General features: G+C 35.1%; 1 pseudogene; it reads right to left on the bottom strand.

Annotated features, from left to right (window-relative positions):
- Positions 1-2,115: 2,115 nt before the first annotated feature.
- Positions 2,116-23,090, bottom strand: LOC149770183 (uncharacterized; annotated as a pseudogene).
- Between the last annotated feature and the right edge of the window lie 1,631 nt (positions 23,091-24,721).

Below are 24,721 nucleotides of genomic sequence, written 5' to 3'. Positions count from 1 at the left end.
GCTTGATTAAGGGCACTATGTCTGATTAATGATGACTGTCATGATCTGACAATCGAACATTATCTTTGTCCGTCGGTCAGTTTGTTTCACGGTATGTTTGCACTTTGAAGAGCTAAAGGCAATTTATTATCAGAAAAATTGGCTTGCTTTCGTGTAGCTTGATTTCCAAATGTTTTCTAACAATTATGGCAACGTCATTGTACCAATAATTCGCATTGACTAAAGGAATTCCGTATTGAAGAAAATATTTTCTTGTATCCATTGTTACACTGGAAAAGTCGGAATCATACCACAATGAATAGTATTGCACGTAGAGATGCCAGGCTTACTATTACTGTTTGTACGCTTTCAAGTTGTCCATTTCATGCTTAAAAATTGTATTCAACGGGAACTCAGTTATACATTTCACTTCTCCTTGAAGATCACCGAGGCAAGCAGTAGCATTGGAGAAAAAACTTAGATCGCTTTTTATGAGATGTCCAGGAAAATAACCGTTAGTTTGTTCTCTTGAGGACATATTGGGGAAAAAATGTTATCAACAAAAGCGACAACTTTATACAACATCAAAATATAGTTGTTTTTTTTTTAAAGTTTTGAATCGTGGCTAATGACCGATACTTAAAAACACTCGGTGGATCTGAGACCGTGGTTAGCAGGGGTCTGGAACTGAGGCAACTGATCAAAATTAAATTGAGACCCACTTTGGACTGACATACTATTAGTAACAGTTACCGAGCAAATCTTTCAGGTTCAAAGCTGACCGTTGTTGTACAAGTTATGCCTATGCTTCTATAGCTGAAGTTTCAATTTCTTGTTTTGACGCTGTCGGAGAAGTTCAGTGTAATATTGTACATGCATACGGCACATCAGACAAAAAGGAAAACCATAATATAAATATTCCCATGCTTCCTCGAAAGTAAGGGAATAATAACCTTAATTTGTACTAAATTAAGTTTGTACTTTTATAAGCTTTTACAAAGTATTTTGTTCCAACCCTATACAGACATTGCTTGCTGAATAATGTAAAGAAATAATTTGAAGCAAGGCAGGTACAGCAAGATGGATGTTTTACCGTTGACTTTTAATAAAAATGACAATAGACAAATATCTTATGTTCATATTAATTAGGGACTGCTGAGAAATCTAAATGAAAATTGCGTGATAAACATAGTTAAATATAGAGAACTAAGTCCTGTTTCAATAACGTTGTACACAAAATATGTGTAACTTTTAAGCGTAAAAATATCATAATTATTTTACTTGCATTTCATCAAATCTGCGCGTTCAAAAATAGCGTACGCCAAAGAAAACAAAATTGTGTAAGATGCTTGTTTTCTTGGAGGTATAAAACACGTTTGAAACACACAATGAAATACAGCAGTTTAAGTGTAAATCTGTAGAGGTTGTATTTTCTATAATAGATTAAAATCACGAGGTACCACAGAAAGACAGCAAAGAAAAAGAAAAATTAGTCTGATTAAAATCTGCAGCAAATATAAAAGGGATAAATAGAAAGGCCCAAAAGACAAGAGGAAGTGGCCTTAATCCAGAATCCAGTTTCTTGTGTCCTTTATAATTCAATGTTGATAGGTAACTTTACGGGAAAGTCATTATCAATACTAGCATGCCCGAAATGATTGAAGTGATTAACATATTGTAGTAATTTCATAGCAATTTTTATTTATTACAAATCGCAATCAACTAATTAAATTCAATGTATACTATCGTATAATCTAATTCAAAATGAAAATTAGAAATGAAAATATTACATTTAGCTAATGGATCTCAGTTTTGAGATAATTCCCTTAAGACAAAAAAAAATAAAAATAAAAATAAAAAATATAATATTAACGCTATGTTGTACAGTACCCTAATGGAATAGACCCTTGTAAATTAAAAATAAAAAATATAATATTAACGCTATGTTGTACAGTACCCTAATGGAATAGACCCTTGTAAATAACTGCATTTAATTTTATCATACAAAGATCTTTTTTACACTTTGCTGACAAATATTCAGTATTGTGTATGTCACGGGAAATATTTTTTGTTATAAAATTATTAATAAGCATTTCTCTGATTATTTGTCTAATTGACATGCTATTTCCACCCTCATTAAATGTCGTAATTGACATTGTTCAGGTCATGTGTTAGTTCTGGTTCTGGGATTTTTTCAGAGATGCATTTGTTGTGCAGTTTCAAACATACCACAATGACCTGAGCACATTTTCCAAGCTTGAAACCGAAGCATCTACTAGATTTTTTGCAAGCATCTGTTAACAAGATAATGAAACATGAGTTAATTCAAATTCTTTGAAATTATATTGCTTTTGTTGTAGGTCGAGCAGAACTTTTAGCACATGACAGCTATAAATGGCGGCTAGTATGTTTATCCCAGAAACCAACGGGAAGGTACTAATTAGATTTCTCACATTCCTACACTGGCCGAGACTGGGAGACGAATCCACGCTAACGGAGAAGTTGAGATGCTGATAATCTGTCGAGTTGAACGCCTTAGGCTACTCAATCATCAAGGGCCCCCTTTGAAGTAATATTGACTATTAAAGGTTATATTATTTGCAGATGAAAATACTGTGGTAATCGAAAATTCATGTTAAATACTATTGTTATGTTTTGTCGTTTAAAGTAATGTCATGTTCACCATTTCAATTGTTAAATTATGCACAATAACTGCATTTCACAGCTTTTGTTATGGATTCAAAAATATCATCCAAACTGTATGTATATTTCTATTATACTGACCAACATAATCATATTTCATTGTTTGACGACGATCTTGAACAGTTCAGGAGGAGTTGCTTATTTTAAACGCATGCACATCCAAGTATGATCATGTAATCTACACATTTTGTAAAAAAAATCAGAAATTAATTACGTATTTCGAGACGTCAGTACACCAAATCCACTCTTGAATGTTGTTTCTTTTTCTTGAGTGTGCTCTATTAAAACTGATCTCGACCTGGACTGATGGAATATGATTTTCAACCTGAATCCTCAAGCAGTCATTCCATGGTGCTCCTAAACTAATTTCATTATACTATAAAGAACTGTATTATATTGTGTCTGTAATGATTTTCCAGTCATGCTTCAACATTTAGTACTTTAAGTTGTATTATGTTGTGTCCAGTTTGGGGTGAATTTTATTTTCTTCAAATTATTGAATTCAAGTGATTATTTTCTCTGGAAATACAAAAGTGCTCAAAACAAAATTCTTGGATTAAGACATTCATTGGAATTTATACTGAATTCAAACGTGGAATAATATTTTTGTGATTTAACAAGAGACTGTCGATGCATCAACACTTCGTTGACCATAACAGACACGTCATCGCCTTCAACTTTAGATCATATCAGGACTTGAACTCAGTTTATTCAGGACTTTTTACTACTTGGATATATGTTTTTAATTCTTGGTTTATAATTTGGATTTAATTCGCTTGACCGTAAGTTATTTTTTCCTCATTTTTCACTTTTTATTCTAGGAAAATAAATTATTGTTTAAATTTTACAAAGTTTGTTGTCGTCACTCATTTATGTTACTTATTTTAAGAGCACAGACTCGTAACAATTGATAACATTATTAAGTGAAAATAACGTGATTTACAGACAAATATAAAATTTGACACAAGATGAAGTAACTGAATTGTTTATGCCTCGAAAACATTATGTCTTATGTTTGACATCTAGAATTGCAGATCTAAAGCATTAATCATCTTTAACTGACGTTACATCATCTGATTAACATATATTATTTCATTTACTATCTCATAGTAACTTGTATCTGACCTTTAAAGTACAGCCAGTTATGGTCTTCAATGGAACACCTATCTAACTATTCAATAAAAAGTGCAAACCTCCTTTATGGTTAATGATTTTTAACAGATCACAAAATGAAGATAGCAAGAAAATTAATTAGGCAATAAACTAAGCCTCAAAAATCATATTATAAACTTTATTATTGCTAAATTGGTTGGTGCAACATATTGTAAATTAGGTTATTTATTTTTGTTGTTCTAGGGTTTAACGTCATTTTCAGCACAAGATAGGCCATATATGGCGGCGAGTATAACTGGTGGAGGAAGAACCCTGGATAACCCAGGAAAGAACCACCGACCCACGAGAAGCTACTGGCAGACTTTCCCACGTACCCATGCTAGCCGAGCCTTGGACTCGAACATACGCAGACAGAGGTGAGATGGCAGTGATCCGGAACGGTGAGCGCTTTAGACCACTCGGCCACTCGGGGCCCCCTCCTAGAGATGTGATGACATTAGTTTTGTTTTATATTGATGATGACCATAGGTTATTTAATATATACACTTCATATCTACATCTGCAATGGCCTGAATGTTCAATACCTGATAACCTTTTCTGCACACAAATTCATCCCAATCAACGCTGGAATGTGGAACAATTAGAATCGAAATGCGGTTTACTGCAACAACAGCATTGGGAATTCTACAAACTTTCTAAAAGCCAATTGCACTATTGTTATGTTTATGATTATGAGGATTGTATAGGAATCTGATATTGTCCATCTTCCTCACTATCGAGTTCATCACTACTTCAATAACTCTTTAGACCGAAGCCTTGCTTACACCATGTAGGTCTATAACGTCTGAAAAGAAATCTCCCTTTGCCGGGTACCTCCGAATGACAAGGACTTGGAAGAAACTTTTTTTTTTTTTAAAATGAAAGAATATTATGTGGATATGTTTTAATTACAATGTTCCCCGAGGTTATGTGCATATCGTATTGTAACATGCCAGGGGTTTAAAAGCAAAGAACTCCAAAGAGGTTCCTATGTTTACATGCCCAGTACTGTTTCTGAGAACTGACAAGTTTTTATCATGTTTTGGCAGGTCTTGAATCTTTTATCTCCACACGGTTAATTTCGACGATGTTTAAGATGTTTTTCGATTCCTTGGTTTGCATTGTGATATAATTAGCTTATTTGAAAATAAGATTTGATTTGGAGTTCGGTTAATTTAATTGTAGACCATTCTTGCACATTGATTTCTCCCGCTGCTGAACAATCATAATGAAACGTCAGGACGAATGATATCAGTAGTAATAAGTGTTGCTTGAGGGCCAGAGATGCTACTCGGAGTCATACGACAAAATTAACATGGCAAATGGCACTTGAGGGTCTGAACTAGCACTATGGGTCAAAGTATTAATAGGGTTAAAATTTGGCACTTTGGGGTCAAACGTGTTTATAGGAACAAACGTTAAGGGTATGGGTAAATGGTTTTAAGTTAGAGGCGAAAACATTAGACAAACAATGACACACAACACAGAGACAAAACACACATTTCTTGGCAATAATGAAAGAGCATCATTACTAGGCATGTGAATTGCCCTGAAAAGGGCAGTTGGCGTTTGTTAACCAAATCTAGTTAATGCAAACGGTATTTCACGGGTCCCCTTCTCTTCCTTAAACTTCGTCTAGTAGGTCCGTACATTACGATCCTCTTTAAATGTATCAGACGTCTTTAACTCCACCCAGAAGACCGAAACCTTCACAGGACAAGCACTCCAACCCAACCATTCCTCCATTCCTAAAACTACACTAACTACCACTGGGGTGCCATTAGCATCAGTGACTGCGACCAAGGCTTATAGAGTATCACGAGAAGAAGTAGGACTTGCGCTTAAGACAGTTAAAGCTCATCATGTCAAATCCATGAGTTTGTAAAAAGAGCAGACACCCAAAGCTCTTTTTCAGGACCACCCACATAAGGTCCTTTTCGCGAAAAGAGACACAACTCAAAGACTGCTAAATCAAATGAAACTTAAACCTCATGATGTTTGAAAAGTCTGCGCGAGTGAGTTTGTTTGTGGTTATCCATAGTATAAAAATAAAAAAGAGACACTTACTTTTTATTTGGTATATTCTTTTTTAGAAAATACCATGAAAAGTTCACAACACTTCAAAACAGTCTATATTCTTTTTCTTTCACTGCCTGTCACAGTGTAGCCCACTTTGAGTCTTATAGATCGCTGCCTTTGGAAGACGACATCATTGAATGTATGAGAAGAAATTCTGTACCGACCAGATTCAATAATGTGAAATTACAAGGAACAAATACAATGGTGTTTGGACAATATTGTATGTATTTTCTTCATCAACGCAGTCTTCAAGATCCCTTAGAACATTTAGTGTCTTGCTCTAATAGTGAGTAATCTAGAAAGAATGATACAGAAGAAAGAAGGTTTCATAAACATTAAGGCTATCTTTTGCCATTCGATAGGAAATTTAGTATACATCGATGACTAAATGGCTTCGATCAGTGGTAGTCGAGTTTGATTCCACAACGTTGTCATCCTTGTAAATATGTTCCTGTTTAAATTTGTTGGAATGTTGACTTGTACTTTTGTGTCTGTGAAGCTTCTTCTCGTGAATAAACTTGTTTTATGAAAACAATGATGTTTGTTGCTTTTGAATGACACTGTATTGATATGCTTATGCTCTATCCCACTTTCTATCACTCTGGACATATTTTCAGATTACGCGTTCCATAATCACAGAGATGTTTCTCATCGCGTCCTTGCTTTAGCTGCATAAAGCGTTGCGTTTGCGAGTCTGTCCACTCATCTTTCACTCTTCAACAAGTTAATATGTCTTCAAAGTTTGATAAATTGAATAAGGTCCACGTGTGAAAGGAATCAGACAAAACTTGATTCAGAAGCTGAGCAAAAGCTACATTTTCCTTAAAATTTGTGCATACACGGTAAATCCCGCACTGCAATATGTTTATGGTGTCTCAGCTATGCGATAACGGTATGCATCTCTCAAAGTTTAACGATATCGCATCCAACGCACGTTTGAATCAGTGATAGCCAAAAGGTTAAATATAACATACCTCGATGTGCCTAGTGTGGTGTACATATCCGAGGTGGTGTTCTACTTGTTCTCGACAGGGAAAATACTCCCCGACAAAAGTTATGATTATCACGATGAAACTTGAAACGTACAAACTTATGACAAAAAGCAAGATGTCACGGTTATCTGACTAATAGTGGCATCCCCATGCTTGCCCGTGTGCAAAACAAATGTGTTTGTGTGCATGTGTGTGTATGTACGTGCATGTGTGTGTGTCAACTGTATTGTCAAGTTAGCGTGGGACTATCGCCCTGGTGACTCGAGACAGTTCACGGTGGACCGCATCCATAATTAACGAAGCCATCATTGTGATAATATTGTGCTTACATGCCTTGAATATAATCACGGTCAAGGCTCAAGTGATCTACGCTGGTAGTATCCCACTGGGTGGTAATTGTGTAACAGCTGACACTGCAATTCCCAAGGACAAACGCACGCTTAAATTGCACAAAGAGGTAATATATCGCTGGTATGTTGTTGCGACGGGTTATGGGAAAGCTTTTATGCGTGGTCAAACTCCGAATACGATCAGTAATTCTCAGAATGTAACCCGTGAGTTCTCTAGGCGCGTACAAATATCTTACAACAACATTCTATCCTAGTACATGCTCAAGCTCCAACCACGCAATCCCATGCACAATGTAAGGTGTTAATGACGTTTGGGTTTTGTCATCCAACGAGGACATACATAGTATCTATCTATCTATCTACCTATCTATCTATCTATCTATCTATCTATCTATCTATCTATCTATCTATCTATCTATCTATCTATCTATCTATCTGTCTATCTGTCATGGCATTTAAGGTGTTGGAATAAAGAAATTTGATATACGAATGCTATTGGTATATTAAATTGTGATCCGCCCATTGCACAATAATACGCATATATAAATAATCTCGCGACCGTCTGCAGTTAATTCTAGACCAATTATCAGTTTTCACAAATTAGGCATTAGTGACGTATGAAAACAATAAAAAGTATTAATAATCCCCGTTTTCTAAAGGAATTTAATATAGTACACATTTTAATGACAATCCTTTCTGCTTTTTATTTCCCCCTTGGGCTGGATTAAAACTTTGATATAGAAATTACACCAAGTAACCTGCAATAATATGGTTCGCCATAACGATATGTGTTCACTTTCCTTGGGATTTATCTACGCTATTTATCAATGATAAAAAGTTGTAAATCATGTCGACATCATACTGCAAATTTCTTGGTTAAGTGGTACATATAATGTGATGTATTTAATGTTTTGTTGTTATTGTTTCGTAAACATACTTTAAAGTTCTAAAATTCGATTATTATTAATTTAATATGAAAATGTCCAAATGCTGTTCTCTCTCTCTCTCTCTCTCTCTCTCTCTCTCTCTCTCTCTATGTCTTTGGACTTATGTACGATGGTAAAAGTTAAGTCAAACTGACCAAAGGATGAGAGAGAGAGAGAGAGAGAGAGAGAGAGAGAGAGAGAGAGGGGGGGGGAGAGAGAGAGAGAGAGAGAGAGAGAGAGAGAGAGAGAGAGAGGGAAAGAGAGAGAGAGAGAGACAGAGTTTATGTTCGGTGGTACTGCTACTAGAGCAGATAAATGTCTTAGATTAACTGTAAATATATTAAAATATTTTAATTATTTTAATTGGCTAGTCATTTTGCTAAGCTTCTATTCCACATTAAATTCCATGCGCCGGTACGTGAATGGCTAAGTGTGTATACATTGTTCATTAAAAGGAAACTCGGCAAGCGTTGTTTCCATTTAATGAAAAATGTATCCATCTCCTAGTATATCACTGAGACAGCGTACATACTATATATATATATATATATATGAAGTGCGTATGTTGATTTAATTCATAAGTTTCAAAGCTTATGAGAATTGAATTAGTTCAAAATAACGTCACCTGATCCAGTGATAACATTGATACTGTTAGAAAGGTCAGACTGTCCTACTTCCTAATTTGCCGGTTTGGAATGTTTACTGAATTTGAGTATTTCTAAATACATAGTTATTCATTTTAAAGTTTCGTACTATATTATATTGCTACTGTATGTTACCTTCCAAAACGAAACGATTTTTGTGCAGAATTTCTAGTTCTTGACTTTATATGCTGGAATTAGAGGGGATATATTGAGTATCATGATTGTTGGAACCACTTATTCAATTGTGTTATTCAAAGACATTCAGATAGCAATAGCGGAACAGTTTTATAGTGAAATATTCATGGACATTTAGGATTTCCATTTCTAATCGATTTACTCCTAAATATTTAGGGCTATTTGGGTTTAAAACAGTGTGATTATTCTGTGGTGTTGGTATATAAGGATATCAGTTTTCATTCGGTATACTTTTGGAACTTATTCTGATTAATTGGATCTGTTGGAATTGATAGAATGTTTAGCATTTAAGAAAGTCATTAACCACTGTCAGTTACTTATTAATTATTTGTTTTTGTATTTATGAGAATAAATTTATATTTATGCAACTTGATGCTTCTCACACTTTCTTGTTGTGAGGTTTAAGCCCCTAGATCGTAAAAAGAAACTGGATGACTTCTTTTAGTATTTGAATTTCTTTAGAATGTTTAAGAGATTTGAATTGATCCGAATATTTTCTAGATTTTAATATTTCAAAGGAATGAATTTATTTTCTAACTTTAAATTTAACCTTGATTTGAAATTTACTTAGTTTCTGTTATTATAATTTCACATATATGGCAAGTTTATAGTGAGACCAACAAGCTTTCACTGTGACATCTGTAGTAGGGAAATGCAAATGTACAGAGAAAAGAATGCACAGAGAAAATGAAGATTTAAGAACTGTGTCAATTGAGACGCCTGACATAGTCCGATAAATCACACACACACACCAAAATCTGTGCTGATACTAATGGACGACATGTCGCCTGTTTTTTAAAATGTGCAATGTTGCTGCATGCAAAGTGTTTCCGGAACACATCTGCGTACAGTCTATATATTTATCGGTATTTGGTAATAGCCATATCTAGCGCGAAATTCAAAATGGTCGCAGGACATATGCTTGTGCTATTCTATGGGGATCTACAAATCGTCAAACATAGGATTTGATTTGAAAATATGTACATATCGCCAAAAGAATAATTCAGGCGACGGTAGCTCAACAGCTGTTAGAAATACCAGTAAGCAGAAGCTTTGTTAAAGTTTTTCCACACATTTTGGTCTTCATAGTAAGACAGGAAAGGATTGGGTCAACATTGTCCATTTGTTGTTGTTTCCTTTTATGGAATCAGATAAAAATTAGGTATTATGATCCTTAGATGCTTATAAAGTTCGAAAGTGACTTAAATTACATTATTACTCCTGGATGGCAAAAATGGAATCATTTTGTCATGTTAACGTAATATGTGTATGTTGACAGACATAGCCCTGAAAATTATTTAACTAAGTCAATATTATTCCATACACCGAGGCTTTCAATGAAGATATGTAATTGGACTGTAGTGACTTTAAAGTGACCACTCTTCGCAATTCGGAAATCTTTTATAATCTGAACCATAATTTTTCTCCACTGCTGTCAAAAGAGATGAACGAATTTAAACAGCTATTGAGAGAATATGAACACTTGTTTCCAAATATTGCAACATGAACCTGCCATGAAGATTACATTGTAGATTCTATGCCAGTGAAACACCATCCTTACAGGATAAATCCTCTCAAACGAAATTATTTGAAGAAAGCAGTTTAATATTTGCTGGAAATGTGAATTCATCGAACCAAATAAATGTAACTGGAGCTCGTCATGCATTCTAGTGCCGAAACCAGATAATAATTTCTGTATGAGTATCGATTACAGAAAAGTATACAGTGTCACCAAGGCAGGCTAATTTCCGATACCCAGAATACATGACTGTATTTACAGCATTTCAAATGTAACAATATGTTACCAAGTTTGATCTCTTGAAGGGATTCTGGCAAATTCCATTGGCGGAAAGAACAAAGAAAATGTCAGCAATTTGATGAACATAACACGTAGAATAGGACAATGTGACGTTTACTTTCATGACGTGATCTTCAACGAGACATGGAAAGACCTTTTGACAATCAATTTAAATTAAAGTTAAGTTTGCCGTACTTATGATTTAGGATTGAATGAATTCATTATCCATAGTAAGTTATGTTTTAATTAATTCATTTTTTTATTTAGGAAAATAAATTTATATTTTAAATTTTACAAAACCTTTTGTTATATCTCTTTCTTGGGACGTATATTAAGCCTCTGGGTCTTAACACGATGCAGTAATGCAGTAGCTAATCGCATTGACACAGAAATGATACATAAATCTAGGCACTTCGAAGGTTTTTGTGCAACTAAAATTGTATGTATCTTTACAACACTTATTACAGTTAAACTGCTACCCCCCTCTTTCGATACAAAAAAGATGTCTGAAAATAAACTAAATATCCTCAAGGTACTGACATGTTACATCAACACTTGATAATTAACAAGAAATCCTGATAATTGAATGACTACATTTTAACATCGCTATCTCATTCGTTAATTTTATTCCAGATCGCATTCCGGTAATGTGAATTCAAGAGGAGCATGGCACGGAAATTGCACCATCAAACGAATTTTGACTTCTGTTCAGCTTTCACTTCTTTAGCATTTGGATAAATCACATCTTGCTCATTTACATGTATCGTTCTATCAGTAACAAATTAGTATTACAGATGAGGTGTGAATTTACATTCGAGAAAAACATGTTTGCGTAGCAGTCTTAAAACAAACCAACTGAATTGACAGCATGCTCATGGCAATTTAATTTAGTTTAATATGGTATTTATCGAATACTATGAACGTTTAAGGGATGGTTTACGTACTCGAGTCAAATATATAGGTATATAATTAGCTATAGTTCAAGCACGTATAAATTCATCAAGTGAACAACTGGAATGTAAAATATTAAAGATTTTCTCTTTCATACCAAAGAAATAAGGTGCGTTTCCCTTTGCTGATCGTATGTACATTTTCTCAATATTTTCAATATACAGAAAAGCTCATTCAATCCGGAAAGTACGCTTGGACCTGTTCATGTATAAGTTTCCGGATAATCGCAAAGAATTTTTTGGTATATCACATCACAATAAAAAGATGCAATCCAAACTTTACCTCTCATAACAAGCATGAGATTGTGGAGCTGAGCGTAATATCCCGACAACTTTACCCCTCATAACAAGCATGAGATTGTGAAGCTGAGACTAGTATCTCAACAACTTTACCTCTCATGACACACACGAGAATGTAGAGCTGAGACTAATATCCCAACATCATTATGTCTCATGAAATGCATGATATTGTGGAGCTGAGACAAATATACCAACATCGTTACCTCTCAGAACACGCATGAGACTGGAGCTGAGACTAATATCCAAATATCTTTACCTGTCATAGCAATCATTAGATTGTGGAGCTGAGACTAATATCTTTAACTCCATATTAAGCATGAGATTGTAGAGCTGAGATTAATATCCCAACATCCTTACTACTCATAACAAGCATGAGATTGTAGACCTAAGACTAATATCCCAGGATCTTTACGTCTTATAACAAGCATGAGATTGTTGAACTGAGACTAATATCCCAACATCCTTACCTCTCATGACATGAATGAGATGATGGAGATCAGACTAATAGCCCAACATTCCTTACCTCTCATAACAAGCATAAGATTGTTTAGCTGATACTAATATCCCAACATCTTTACCTCTCATGACATACATAAGATTATAAAGCTGAGACTAATATCAAAACATCTTTACCTCTCATAGCCAGCATGAGGTGTGGAGCTGAGACTAATATCCCAAATTCATTACCTCTTATGACATGCACGAGATTGTGGAGCTGAGACTAATATCTCAACATCTTTCGCTCTCATTTCACGAAGAGAATGATATCCCAACCAATTTTCCTCTCATAGCAAGCATAAGATTGTGGAGCTGAGACAGAAATTCCAATATCTTTGCATCAAGTGACATGCATGAGATTGTGAAGCTGAGAAATAATTTCCAACAGCTTTACCTCTCATACCTTGCATGAGATTGTGGAGCTGACACTAATATTACAGCATCTTTATCTCAGATGACATACGTGACATTGTTGTGCTGAAACTAATTTTCCAACATCTTTACCACTAAAAGCAAGCATGAGACAGTGGAGCAGAGACTAACATCCCAAAATCTTTACTTCTCATGACATACATGAGATTGTGGGGCTGATATAAATATCCAAACATCTTTAACGCTCATACCAAGCATGCGATTATGGAGCTGAGACTAACATCCCAACATCTTTGCCTCTCATAAAAAGCATGTGATTGTGGAGCTGAGACTAATATCACAACAACTGTACCTCTAATAGCAAGCACGAGATTGTTGAGCTGAGACTAAAATCCCGACATCTTTGCCTCTCTTGACATGCATGAAATTGTGGAGCTGAAACTAATATAACAACATCTTTACCATACATGACATATATGAGATTTCGAAGTGGAGACTAATATCCCAACATCTTTACCACTCATGACATGCATGTGATTGTGGAGGTGAGACAAATAACTCAATGACTTTTCCTCTCATGACATGCATCAGATTGTGGAACTGAGTCTTATACCCCAACATCATTAACTGCCAAAACATACATAAGATTGTAGAGCTGAGACTATTATACCAACATCTTTCCATCTTGGGACATGAATGAGATTATGGAGCTGAGACTAATATCTAAATATCTTTACCTCTCATGACAGGCATGATATTGTGGAGCTGAGACTAATATCCCAAATCTCTGCTTCTCGGAACACGCGTGAGAGTGTGAACCTGAGTCCAATATATAAACATGTTTACCTATAATGACAGGCATGAGATTGTGGAGCCGAGACTATCATCGAAACATCTTTACCTCTCATAACATATATGAGATAGTGGAGCTGAGACTAATATCACAGGATCTTTACCTCGCATGACATACATGAGATTGTTTAGCTGAGACTAATATTGTCACTTTTAATTACAATTATGCTTTCATAGTTGCCACTCTGTATTACAGTTACTTTTATAATAGTATTCACTCTGTATTACAATGATGTTTGTAAAAGTAGTCGATCTGTATTACATTCATATTTGTAAAAGTGGTTACTGTATTGAAATTATGTCCGTTAAAGTGGACACTCGGTCTTAAAATTATGTTTGTGAAACTGGTCACTCTGCATTAAAATTATCTCTGCTTTGTAGGAACTCTGTAGTAAAGTTATGTTTTTTCTTTTTAAAGTGGCCATTCTGTATTACAATTATATCACTCCCTCGGTAACTCGCGTCCTGGTAACTCGCGAACCCGCTTAAAACGCGGGGTCAGGCGGGGATCCCATTTTTTAAACCAGAAAATACCCCAAAAATTGATCCCTATTTGTTAGACTTGAAGAAAATTGCGACCAAATTTGGTAACGGAAACTTTGATGTATCGCTCATTTTGACGTCGAAAATGGTGAATAGGACCTGGAAATTTTAATCAACACAGTGAAATATCAAATTTAATAATAGTTTATTCAAATTTTGACATTTTCCTTCCAAACGACATTTCTAGTACACCGCTATTAACGATATGCAAGGAAATTTCAATCAATGAAAATGTCTTTTACTTTGAGTGGAGGCAGTAGTTTAATTTAAAAAGAATACAAACTAATTTTTTATCAATTGAAATTTGTGTTCTAGTTCTATCTTTTAATTCCTTTTAAGTGTGATCGTCATAAATGCAATGTGTCCTCTTGTAGTTAAACATAAAATGCGTCAATCTACCTTAACAGCTATGTCCGCGAGCGTTTTTCTGAGAACCTACTTAAGTGCCGACCGTGTTTTGATAACTGACTTCCGGAAAGATTAGTTGTATTGTTGCAGTGAATTCAAAGCTGGCCTGCTTTGCATTACCACGTTCATTATGTCTTTTGAATCAAATAAAGGAGGTGGAATAAAAGGAAAGTTAAAAAGAACTAAAATCCTACAAACTTAATATCTAGCAGCCCCGATCGTATGTCGGGTGAACTCACTTCATTTGATCAATCGAACACTTGATGTTGTTATGCATGTAACATAAACTATCTTAAATTAACCGACTGTTTCATTACTGTGATAAAAGATAATCTATGCAACCAAGCGAAATGAATACTTCGTAAAATAAAGAGCTCAGTTTCACATATATGAACCATTGTGGGCAAGCGAGTTTCAGAGAATTTTTGAACTGGTACTTAGAGATATCCTCAAGGATGATAAGTAGTTTCATTTTTACTTCCAATGAAATCACGACATCAATATTGTACTAATTGAACAATACAAAAATTGAGTTTCGACGTAGACTATTGTCTCACGAAATAAATGTCGCTTGTTTTTTTTATTTATTTTTTTATTTTTTTTAAATTTTTTTTAAGTACTTTTGTTTGGTGGAGTATCAACAGTTAGGATATTTCCCTGCTCTGTGGACTCCCGATTTGGCAGGATAATATTAAACATCATTACGGGAACCAGACTCGTCAAGAAAACAGAAAGCAGTGACGTACTACACAGATTTTTCGCGTACATATGATGGTTGTTGAAACCAGTTGGAACAATCTTTCATATGTTGGACATTTTGAAAATAAATGTTATTTAAACAGAATAACAAACAACTTCATTAGAAAAAGTGCATTATTAAAATTATTATCGACGTGATTGTAAAATGAGGATTCAGTCAATAAACGGCCCAGTTTCCTAACGCCGTTCCCGCCCCCAATTTTCTCATTGTCAAAGCGATTTTTTTTCTCCAATTTTTGGAGGTCCCTTGGTAACTCGCGCCTCGCTTATAGTGCGGTCTTTGTTTGTGGACCCCGTTGTGCGCGAGTTATCGAGGGAGAGGTATATGCTTGTAGAAGCGGTCTCAATGTATTACAATTATGTTTGTATAGTAGCCACTTTGTATTACAGTTATGTTTTACAAGTGGCCACTCCATATTTCGGTTATGTTTGTAATAGTAGCCACTCTGTATAACAAGTATGTTTGTAGAAGTTTTCACTCTATTACAGCTGTGTTTGTAGATGCAGTTGCTTTATGTTATAAATATGTTTGTATCGTTGGCACTCTGAAATACTCTTGTGTTTGTAAAGGTGATCACTGTATTACAATTATGTTTGTAAATGTGGTAACACTGTATTACACTTGTGGTTGTGAAAGTGGTCTCTCTGTATTACAATTATGTTTGTAGAGTGGCCACTTTGTATTACAATTATGTTTGTATAGTGGCTAGTGTGTATTACAGTTATGTTAGTAATAGTGGTCACACTATTATAATTATGTTTGTAAATGTGGTCACACGGTATTGCAATTATTGCTCATAAGATGGTTACAATAGTACAGTCATGTTTGTAATAGTAGCCACTCTGTATTACAGTTATGCTTATAAAAGTAGCCACTCTTTATTACAGTTACGTTTGTAAAAGTTGTCACTCTGTATTACAATTATGTTTATAAAAGTGGTTACTCTGTATAACAATTATGTTTGTATAGTGGCCACTCTGTATTATAATTATGATTTTATAGTGGTCACTCTGTATTACAATTATGTTTGTAAAAGTGGTCACTCGGTATTACAATTATGTTTGTATAGTTTGCACTGTGTATTACAAATATATTTGTAGAAAGTGGTCACTCATTATTACAAGGGTGTTAGTTTAGCGGTCGTTATGTATTACAATTATTGTTGTATAGTTGTCTCACTGTATTACAATTATGTTTGTAAATCTGGTCAATCTGTTTTACAGTTATGTTAATCATGCTGTCAGTTTGTATTATAATTATTTTTGTATAGACGTCTCTCTATATTACAATTATGTTTGTAATGGTGGTCACTGTATTCCAATTATGTTTGTAAATGTGGTCACTCTGTTTTACGATTATGTTTGGATAGTGGTCACTCTGTATTGCAATTATGTTTATAATAATGGTGACTGTGTATTACAAGTATGTTTGTATAGTTGGCACTCTGTATTACAGCTACGTTTGTAAAAGTGGTCACTCTGTATTACTATTATGTTTGTATAGTGGCCAATGTGTATTACAGTTATATTGGTAAAAGTGGTCACTCTGTGTTACAGTTATGTATATTAAAATTGTTACTCTGTATTACACATATGTTTGTATATTGGTCAGTCCGTATTGCAATTATGTTCGTAAAAGTGGTCACTGTATTACACTTATATTTGTATATTAGTCACTCTGTGTTACAATTATGTTTGTAAAAGTGGTTACTCTATTTAACAATTATGTTTGTATAGTGGCCACTCTGTATGGCAATTATGTTTGTTAAAATGGTCACTCGGTATTACAATTATGTTTGTATAGCGGTCACTCTGTATTACAGTTATGTTTGTAAAAGTGGTCACTCTGAATTAAAATTATGTTTGTAAAAATGGTCACTCTGTAGTATAATTATCTTTTTATAGTGGCCAATATTTATTACAGTAATGTTAGTATAGTGGTCACTCTGTATTATAATTATGTTTGTAAAAGTGGTCACTCAGTATTACAATTATGTTTGTATAGTGGTCACTTTGTATTACAATTATGTTTGTATAGTGGTCACTCTGTATTACAATTATGTTTGTAAAAGTGGTCACTCTGTATTGCAATTATGTTCGTAAAAGAAAATATTGTGGCATGTAATATAACGATTGCAGTCGACTCGTATATGGGCGTAAGTTCTTTTTTCACTAAAGGTATTGGGATAATATTTAGTGATCAATGTATGAAATATGTTGTGTGTCTGTTTTGGTGTTAATAATCTCCTGGTATGGATGGATGAGATTAATATTATCTATGGGTACAGTTTTTATGCACATATATTATGCTGCATCAACCTACCGAGTATAAAATATAATATATAAATATATTGTTTCTCCATTACTTCTTGGACAAAGAACTTGGTTGTTGTATGTGAGATGAGCTCAAGACGGTCATGATTTTGATTAGGGTAATACCCCATTTCCTGTATAATGGTATACAAGGCACCCCACCCTCTCAAACTAACCGCTCCGGTGGCCTAGTGGTTAGAGCGTCCGCCTCGGATGCGGGAGGTCGTGGGTCCGGCTGAGTCATACCAAAGACTTACAAAAATGGTACCAACAGCTGCCTCGCTTGGCGCTCAGCATTACGATGTTAGTTTTAGGACTGGTTGTCCCGGCGTCAGGATAATGTGACTGGGTGGGACATCATGCCACATGTCTGCGACATGATGCCCCAGTGCTAGGCATCACTATAAAATGTCACACTGCAGACATCGTAGCGATATGACTGAAAACTTTTTAAAGCTACGTTAAAAATTCAAATCACACACACACACACACACACACACACACACACACACACACACACACATCAAACTAAGGAGAGCTTTCTGTAACTCCTCTGTTTGGCCATGTTGGACGACTGCCCTTCTTCCTTCTTCTTTACCTTAACATGATCAACAACAAATGGCACTACTGATTGATTTGCTGTACGTTATTTGCGGCCATTTCTCCATGTACGACGGTGCGACGGATAACTATTGAATTATTTTAAAGCTGTGGATAATGTCAGATGATTCATTTAGATATAGCCTGACCTGAGAATGGTTGATCCGTGACCATTTTGTCCAGAGTGGAAAACGTTTGGTTGTTGTGCATGAAGATAAAAACGTCTCCGTCTTGCAGCCCTGTTTACTGAAAGTACTTTTGGACTATGCAGTTAGTAAGAACATTGGTAAAAGTAATTAATGAAGGTCGTGGAGTTTGTAGTTATGGAGATTTGCTTTTCCTGTTATATGTCTATGTTGCTGATAAATTTAATCACTTATTTCTTTGTGCAGTGGGTACTGATGGTCAAGGTTTAGGATCACCAAATATGTATCATAAGGTGTCGGGCATTATTTGTGTGTTGTTTCGGTCTTCCATTAGTTGCCGCCTTTTGTATCTGGCCCTGATGATTTGAACTTAGGACCACCACATATATTTACTAAAGTGTCGGGTAGTTCTATGTGTTCACTGGTAATATTTGCAGCCCTGTGCAACAGGCCTTGTTGGTCTTGACTTAGGACTACCTGATACATGTACTTTTTAATTTTGCATTGGTTAGAGTTTGTGGATCACTTGCAAAAGGTTGGACTCCTGGTTGATCCCAACACAATGGAATAGTGGCAGTAAGAATGTAAAAGTTTATATATTACTGTTAATATCGTTATCGTGGTTTTAAGGAGTGTTATGATCAAATGTATAATACTACTGGTTTAACAGCCATATGCAGGTATGGGAATACTCGAGTTATATGATCCACCTTTTAAGATTAAGGAACCAATAAAAGTATTAGTTTGTTGTATTGGTGTATATGTTTGTTGTTATATATGAATCATGGCATTTGGTTTGTAATTTCGAGTTTACACGGTTAGTTGATTGTTAATATACAGATCCTTAATGGCCAGCAGGGAGGATTGGTGTTTTGTGTAATGTTCTTTTTAGATTTAGGTTTACAGGGTTGTGCTAATTTTAATTAATTTTAAAACGGGGGTTAGTGGGATTGATTTTTCATATACGTACCATATGCTACAGTAGGATTAATATAATTATTAAAGTATTGTGAATTTAATCCTTGATAGTCCTAAATGTTCTAATACAAGTCCAACAGTATCATGTATTCCAAATTAATTCCATTATGAATTCCAATTGTGCATGTGCTCTTGCGTTAATAGACTTAATTTGTGTAAATGTGTTCCTAACAGTCTTGAAACTTTTGTGAGTCAAGGAATAATCATAATCAGCATTTACCAAATGTTCCACCGTTTGTTCATCAAGCTAGGTCATTATGGACACAATTCTAGAATATTCCGAATTAATTTAAATATTTGAATGTGCTGGTGTACTAATAGTAATAGTATTGAATGAGCTAATGTAACAATAGTCTTGATGTATCCCATTGATATGATGAAGAATGACTTTAAAGATAGGAATGTGCTGGTGTACTAATAGTAATAGCATTGAATGAGCTGATGTAACAATAGTCTTGATGTATCCCATTGATATGATGAAGAATGTCCTTGAATGAATTCACTGCAACTCTAAAGTGATGATTTACACCTAGCTGCAAATCAACACTTTGTAATTCCAAAGAATAACTTAAATAAAGGATTCTTATCAACTTATATCTTACATAGCAGTAAACTATCTCAGATTAAATTTTTGCTTCTCATATATATATATATATATATATATATATATATATATATATATATATATATATATATATATATATATATATATATATATATATATATATATATATATACATACACACACTTAATTAAAAAAAAAGAAATCAATTATCTATGTGAACAATTGCACCAAACTGCAAATAAATTTCGTTTCCAGAAGTTTCTAAGGTTACAATCAAGGTTAGATCTTTATCTCAAATTCAAGGTTAGATCTTTATCGCAAATTCAAGGTCAGATCTTTATCTCAAATTCAAGGTTAGATCTTTATCTCAAATTCTAGTGATCAAGCTTTTGATAACAATGACAGAAAGCAGGTACACACCAAAACTCGATCATGAAACAAGTTCAAGCACACAAAGGAAATTAAATATACATGACATTTTTTAGAGAGAACTTTAGCCCTTACTTCCATGTGTTGTTCGCGTTCATCCCCATATTGGAGTGCATGTAAATTATTTTATGCGACTTGCAGTTTCATGACTCGAGATCTGGTTACTAGTGTGATAACTTCTAAACCATATCGATTCAAAGTTCTTCCAAAACGTTCCACAACAGTGGCTTTCGTTTCATGATTTTCAAGTGACAAAAATGAGTATTCTTGAAAAATCGTTGTTCAGAAATTGTGTTGCCATCGATAAGGACCTCACTGTTTCAAAATCAGTTTTAAATCTCGCATTAACTCTAAACTTTCATGTAGCGCAGTTTGGCTTAATTCATATTGAATGGGCTTCTCGGGCCTTCTTCTAAAAAAAATTTAAAAGAAAAATTTATCCGTCGTTTTCAACGAAACTGTGGGCCTAGAATGGAGCCTATAGAGTACATCCCCGTAACGTTAAATGTCCTCTTCGCTCTAAGTGCCGTCGGTAGGGTCTAAAATCCATCCGGCAAATTTGGAAAGAGTGCCGGATCCTAACAATTGGGACAAAGAAAAAAATATAAGTTCATTTTTACACATATGAGGGATGGGGATGTCAGTCACTTGTGAACATTAAAAGGAAGTAGATACATTTAACTTTAATCTTTTTCTTCTTTTCTTGAATCATGTTTCGAATATGATATCCACAATTGGAACAGAATTCACATGTAAATTTTTGGTGTTGAACTTCTTTAATGTGATGTTGACCTTAACACAAAAGACTGGCAATGATTAGCTTGCAAGTAGAGCCATGATTCTTTAATTTCCTTGAGGTATGCATCGTTTCGAAGTAACACCCATGGCGTCTCTCGCCGTAATCAATGAGTTGGTCCTGATTGGTAAAATCTTGATGATGATACAGTTGAATGTATTTTCCATCTTGAAGTTTCTGTATTTAAGGAATGTCACGTTCGGTGTCTCGTGAAATGCCTGCTTACTGTAGAAGAGTTATCTTTTTTTTTTTTCGTTTTTATCGCTCTGTCAATGCGTTAAAATGCTCTTTTCCAATTTGCGGTCTCATTCTTATGATACGTTTGCCCGGCGACAATGGCACGGGATAAGCACATCTAGTTATGTGACTTATCAATTTCGACGATACTGCGTCTGGTAATGCAAATATCGTCTACAAATAAAAAAATTCTGCGCGGTAATCTAACTCTAGGAGGTGCAACAACTTACGTGAAGACCTGATTTTACATGAAGGATGTTAAACTAGTAATTGAACCTGTTTAATATTTTCACTGACTTTGGAAGGTGTAGATGCTGAGGTGTTCTGAATTCGATCCAAACGGGTGACTTAAGCTGTCGTGGGTAGTGCCGAGTCTCAAACTATAGTCCTTTTAGCTTGGGAATATTGTTTCATTGTTCCTATTCCCAACATTGGATTTAGGGTAATAGCACGATGTAGGCGAAAACTAAGGTTCTGATACTTTTTTCTGCATGTTACTTTGTGCGTCATTCAAAAGTGTAAAATAATCTTCAGAACCTGTTGAAAGATTTTCTTCTTGGTGCTCTGGACTCTCTTGGTGTTCCGTCCTTACTTCATAAATTAAATGCTTCCTTTTCTTTTCTTCTTCCTCCCTTGATGAATGCTTCTTCTGATTTTTTTCAGATGCTGCAAATAATTCTTATATTTTCGTTTGTCTGTTTATGAATTAGTCCACCAATGGTAATGATGGAGAAGGGGTTGAGGTGGAACTACAATCTCATGCACAATGTCAGTTAAGGCTAAATTGAAGTCACCCTATTCTTGAACAATACTGGTTACAGTTGCTGCAGTTGTCGTTATAGTTAGAGCCCTATCGCTCCGAGTATAAGGGGGTATCCGCACCAGGTCTACTGAATACATTATCTTCATTGCTTCATCCACAGGTTCCATAATGTTAATCAATATGATTTTGTTATTGTTTAGCTCTTTTAGCTGCGAACCTTTGCACACTAATTAATTTGGTATTATACATTCGAGTGTCTCCAGTGGAAGCAGCCGGCCACAGGGTTCCTTAACTGTCTGCATCATCCTTTTTGTCTGTCTCCTTTCGTCCTTTCATTTGTTTGTACGACTACTCCTGCCCCCACGTCTATCGTTTTAGTTTCATATCGTCAAAGGTATGCTCACTTGTCGTACAGCTTGTGTTGTGTATGCTAAACGGTGAAGAATTTTTGTGCCGAGTGTTATGCAATACATATATTTGTATGATAGTGGTATTATTGTGGCCAGGTAATGCTTGTGGAGTGGTGACTTTTCTCATCCTTTGTTATAGTTTTGAGAAGGCCTTATAGTTCCATTTTCCGTGTGGTTTTCCGCCGCTTCTTCCCTGTAGCGTCTTCTTTTTTTTCCCATATGTCTTTCTACCGATCCCCTTCTTCATCTTCTATTCCACTGATCTCTCCCTCTTTTATCTTTTCTTTTTTCTCTTCATTGTCATCTCCACTGTTTCGCCTACTCATTCCTTCCACTGTCTTTTCGTCTATCATTCGGCGTATGTTTTCCTCTCTTACTGCACCCTTAGTGAATGATCTCCTTTAATTGCTTCAGCTTTCTTTCTCTTTCTTCTTTCGGTTCTCTTTGCAGTGTGCTTCTTTGTTTGCACCTTCTATACCAGTAACCCCTCACGTGTCTGCTTCTCATTTTATTATTATATTTACAGGGCTCCTAGTTTATTGTTTTCTATCTTATTGTTTTTGTTGTTATATCTTTTTTCTCTGTCTTTTTCCCTCTTTTCTAATCATAGTCTTGTTCGCTGACACCAGATCGTCTCTTCGACACTTTTATGAAGCCGAATCACTAGCAGGATTAATTTGTCAGTTTTGTGACAGGTCCAACCGCATGCTATCAGTTTCACTCACTGCAGGTAGTCTGTTCGACTTGGTCAACCAAACGGCTAGAATGGAAAAGCGGATGGACGTCTAATTTTATGAAATGGTTTTTATATATTTACTTTAATGTACATAACTGACTTTCCTTTATTTATTTCCTCAGGTATTGCTCGTGTATAATGTTTTTGTTTGGGGTGTAGTAGATCTTATGATATTTCGTTTGAGCGGATTAGGCTGTCTCTGAACAGGAACTAAATTTTCTTTAAATAGTGAGGCGGGATTAGGTCGCGCTCTTCGAACCATATCGCCTCTATCCGCTCACGTCCTAGACATTAAGGTTGCACCCTTGTTGTTTTTATATATTTTACCGTTTTTTCTATTGTTTGCTATTTATGGCAGGAGATTGTTATATTTAGCTTGCAAACTTTTGCCTATGGCCTCAAAGTATGTACTTCGTGAATGAATTTATTTTTGTTGTTCTCAAAACTCTTTACTTTCTTGATCATATCTGGAGCATATATTTACATGCTAAGTTGTTTTATGAATTGGGAAGTGTTGGCAATTCATACCTACTGCTACATTTAAGTTTTTTTGCTTTCTTCCTGTGCATCCAGCGAAAAGAGTTAATCCAGGTCGTATTCTATTAATTACAGTTGCATCGTAATGATTACGGAAATTCCGGTACTGTTTTTGTCTATTTACACTGTCTTGTATCTTATATAGATTCCTACCTATTTCGTCGCGTCCCATTTTTCCTGTCACTTTTTTCGTATTTTTTCCCCAGATAATACTGTACCAGGAATGTTGATGTGGAATAGAATCCAACTATCTTGCTTTTTTGTTCCATTTTTGTTCCATTTGCCTAAGCAGATTTATTATGTTGCTGATAATTTTTTGTAGAGTTTGTAAATGACCAACGATTGAGAATCATTCACCCTTACCGGTTCATGGGATACTCTCTGATAGAGTTCAGCGTTTAGATTGATTGATTGTATCTTACGGCGCACCAACACTATTTGGCTATTTATCGCCGTACAAAAAGTTATATGAAAGGTCGTGTAAAAGTGATAAAAGGTTTCGTCTCGACCAGCGATAAAAACAGTTAGAAGTAAAACGATAAGATGGTAAGGGTAATATATAATGCTTCCAGATAAACTAGGAATGTAAATGTTGCATGCTAATGTAAACTTAGATTAGCGTTTAGAGTAGCGCGATAAATGCTATTGTGCAAATGGTGCACTCATTCGGGTCTCCTTCCAAACGCTAAGTCGCCCTGAAAACAAAAACTG

This window comes from Sinohyriopsis cumingii, unplaced genomic scaffold (genome assembly GCF_028554795.1).
Source record: "Sinohyriopsis cumingii isolate HCF-2022 unplaced genomic scaffold, ASM2855479v2 utg002530l, whole genome shotgun sequence".
NCBI lineage: Eukaryota > Metazoa > Mollusca > Bivalvia > Unionida > Unionidae > Sinohyriopsis > Sinohyriopsis cumingii.
Note: the sequence above shows the minus strand (reverse complement) of the source record. Positions and strands in the feature narration are given on the sequence as shown.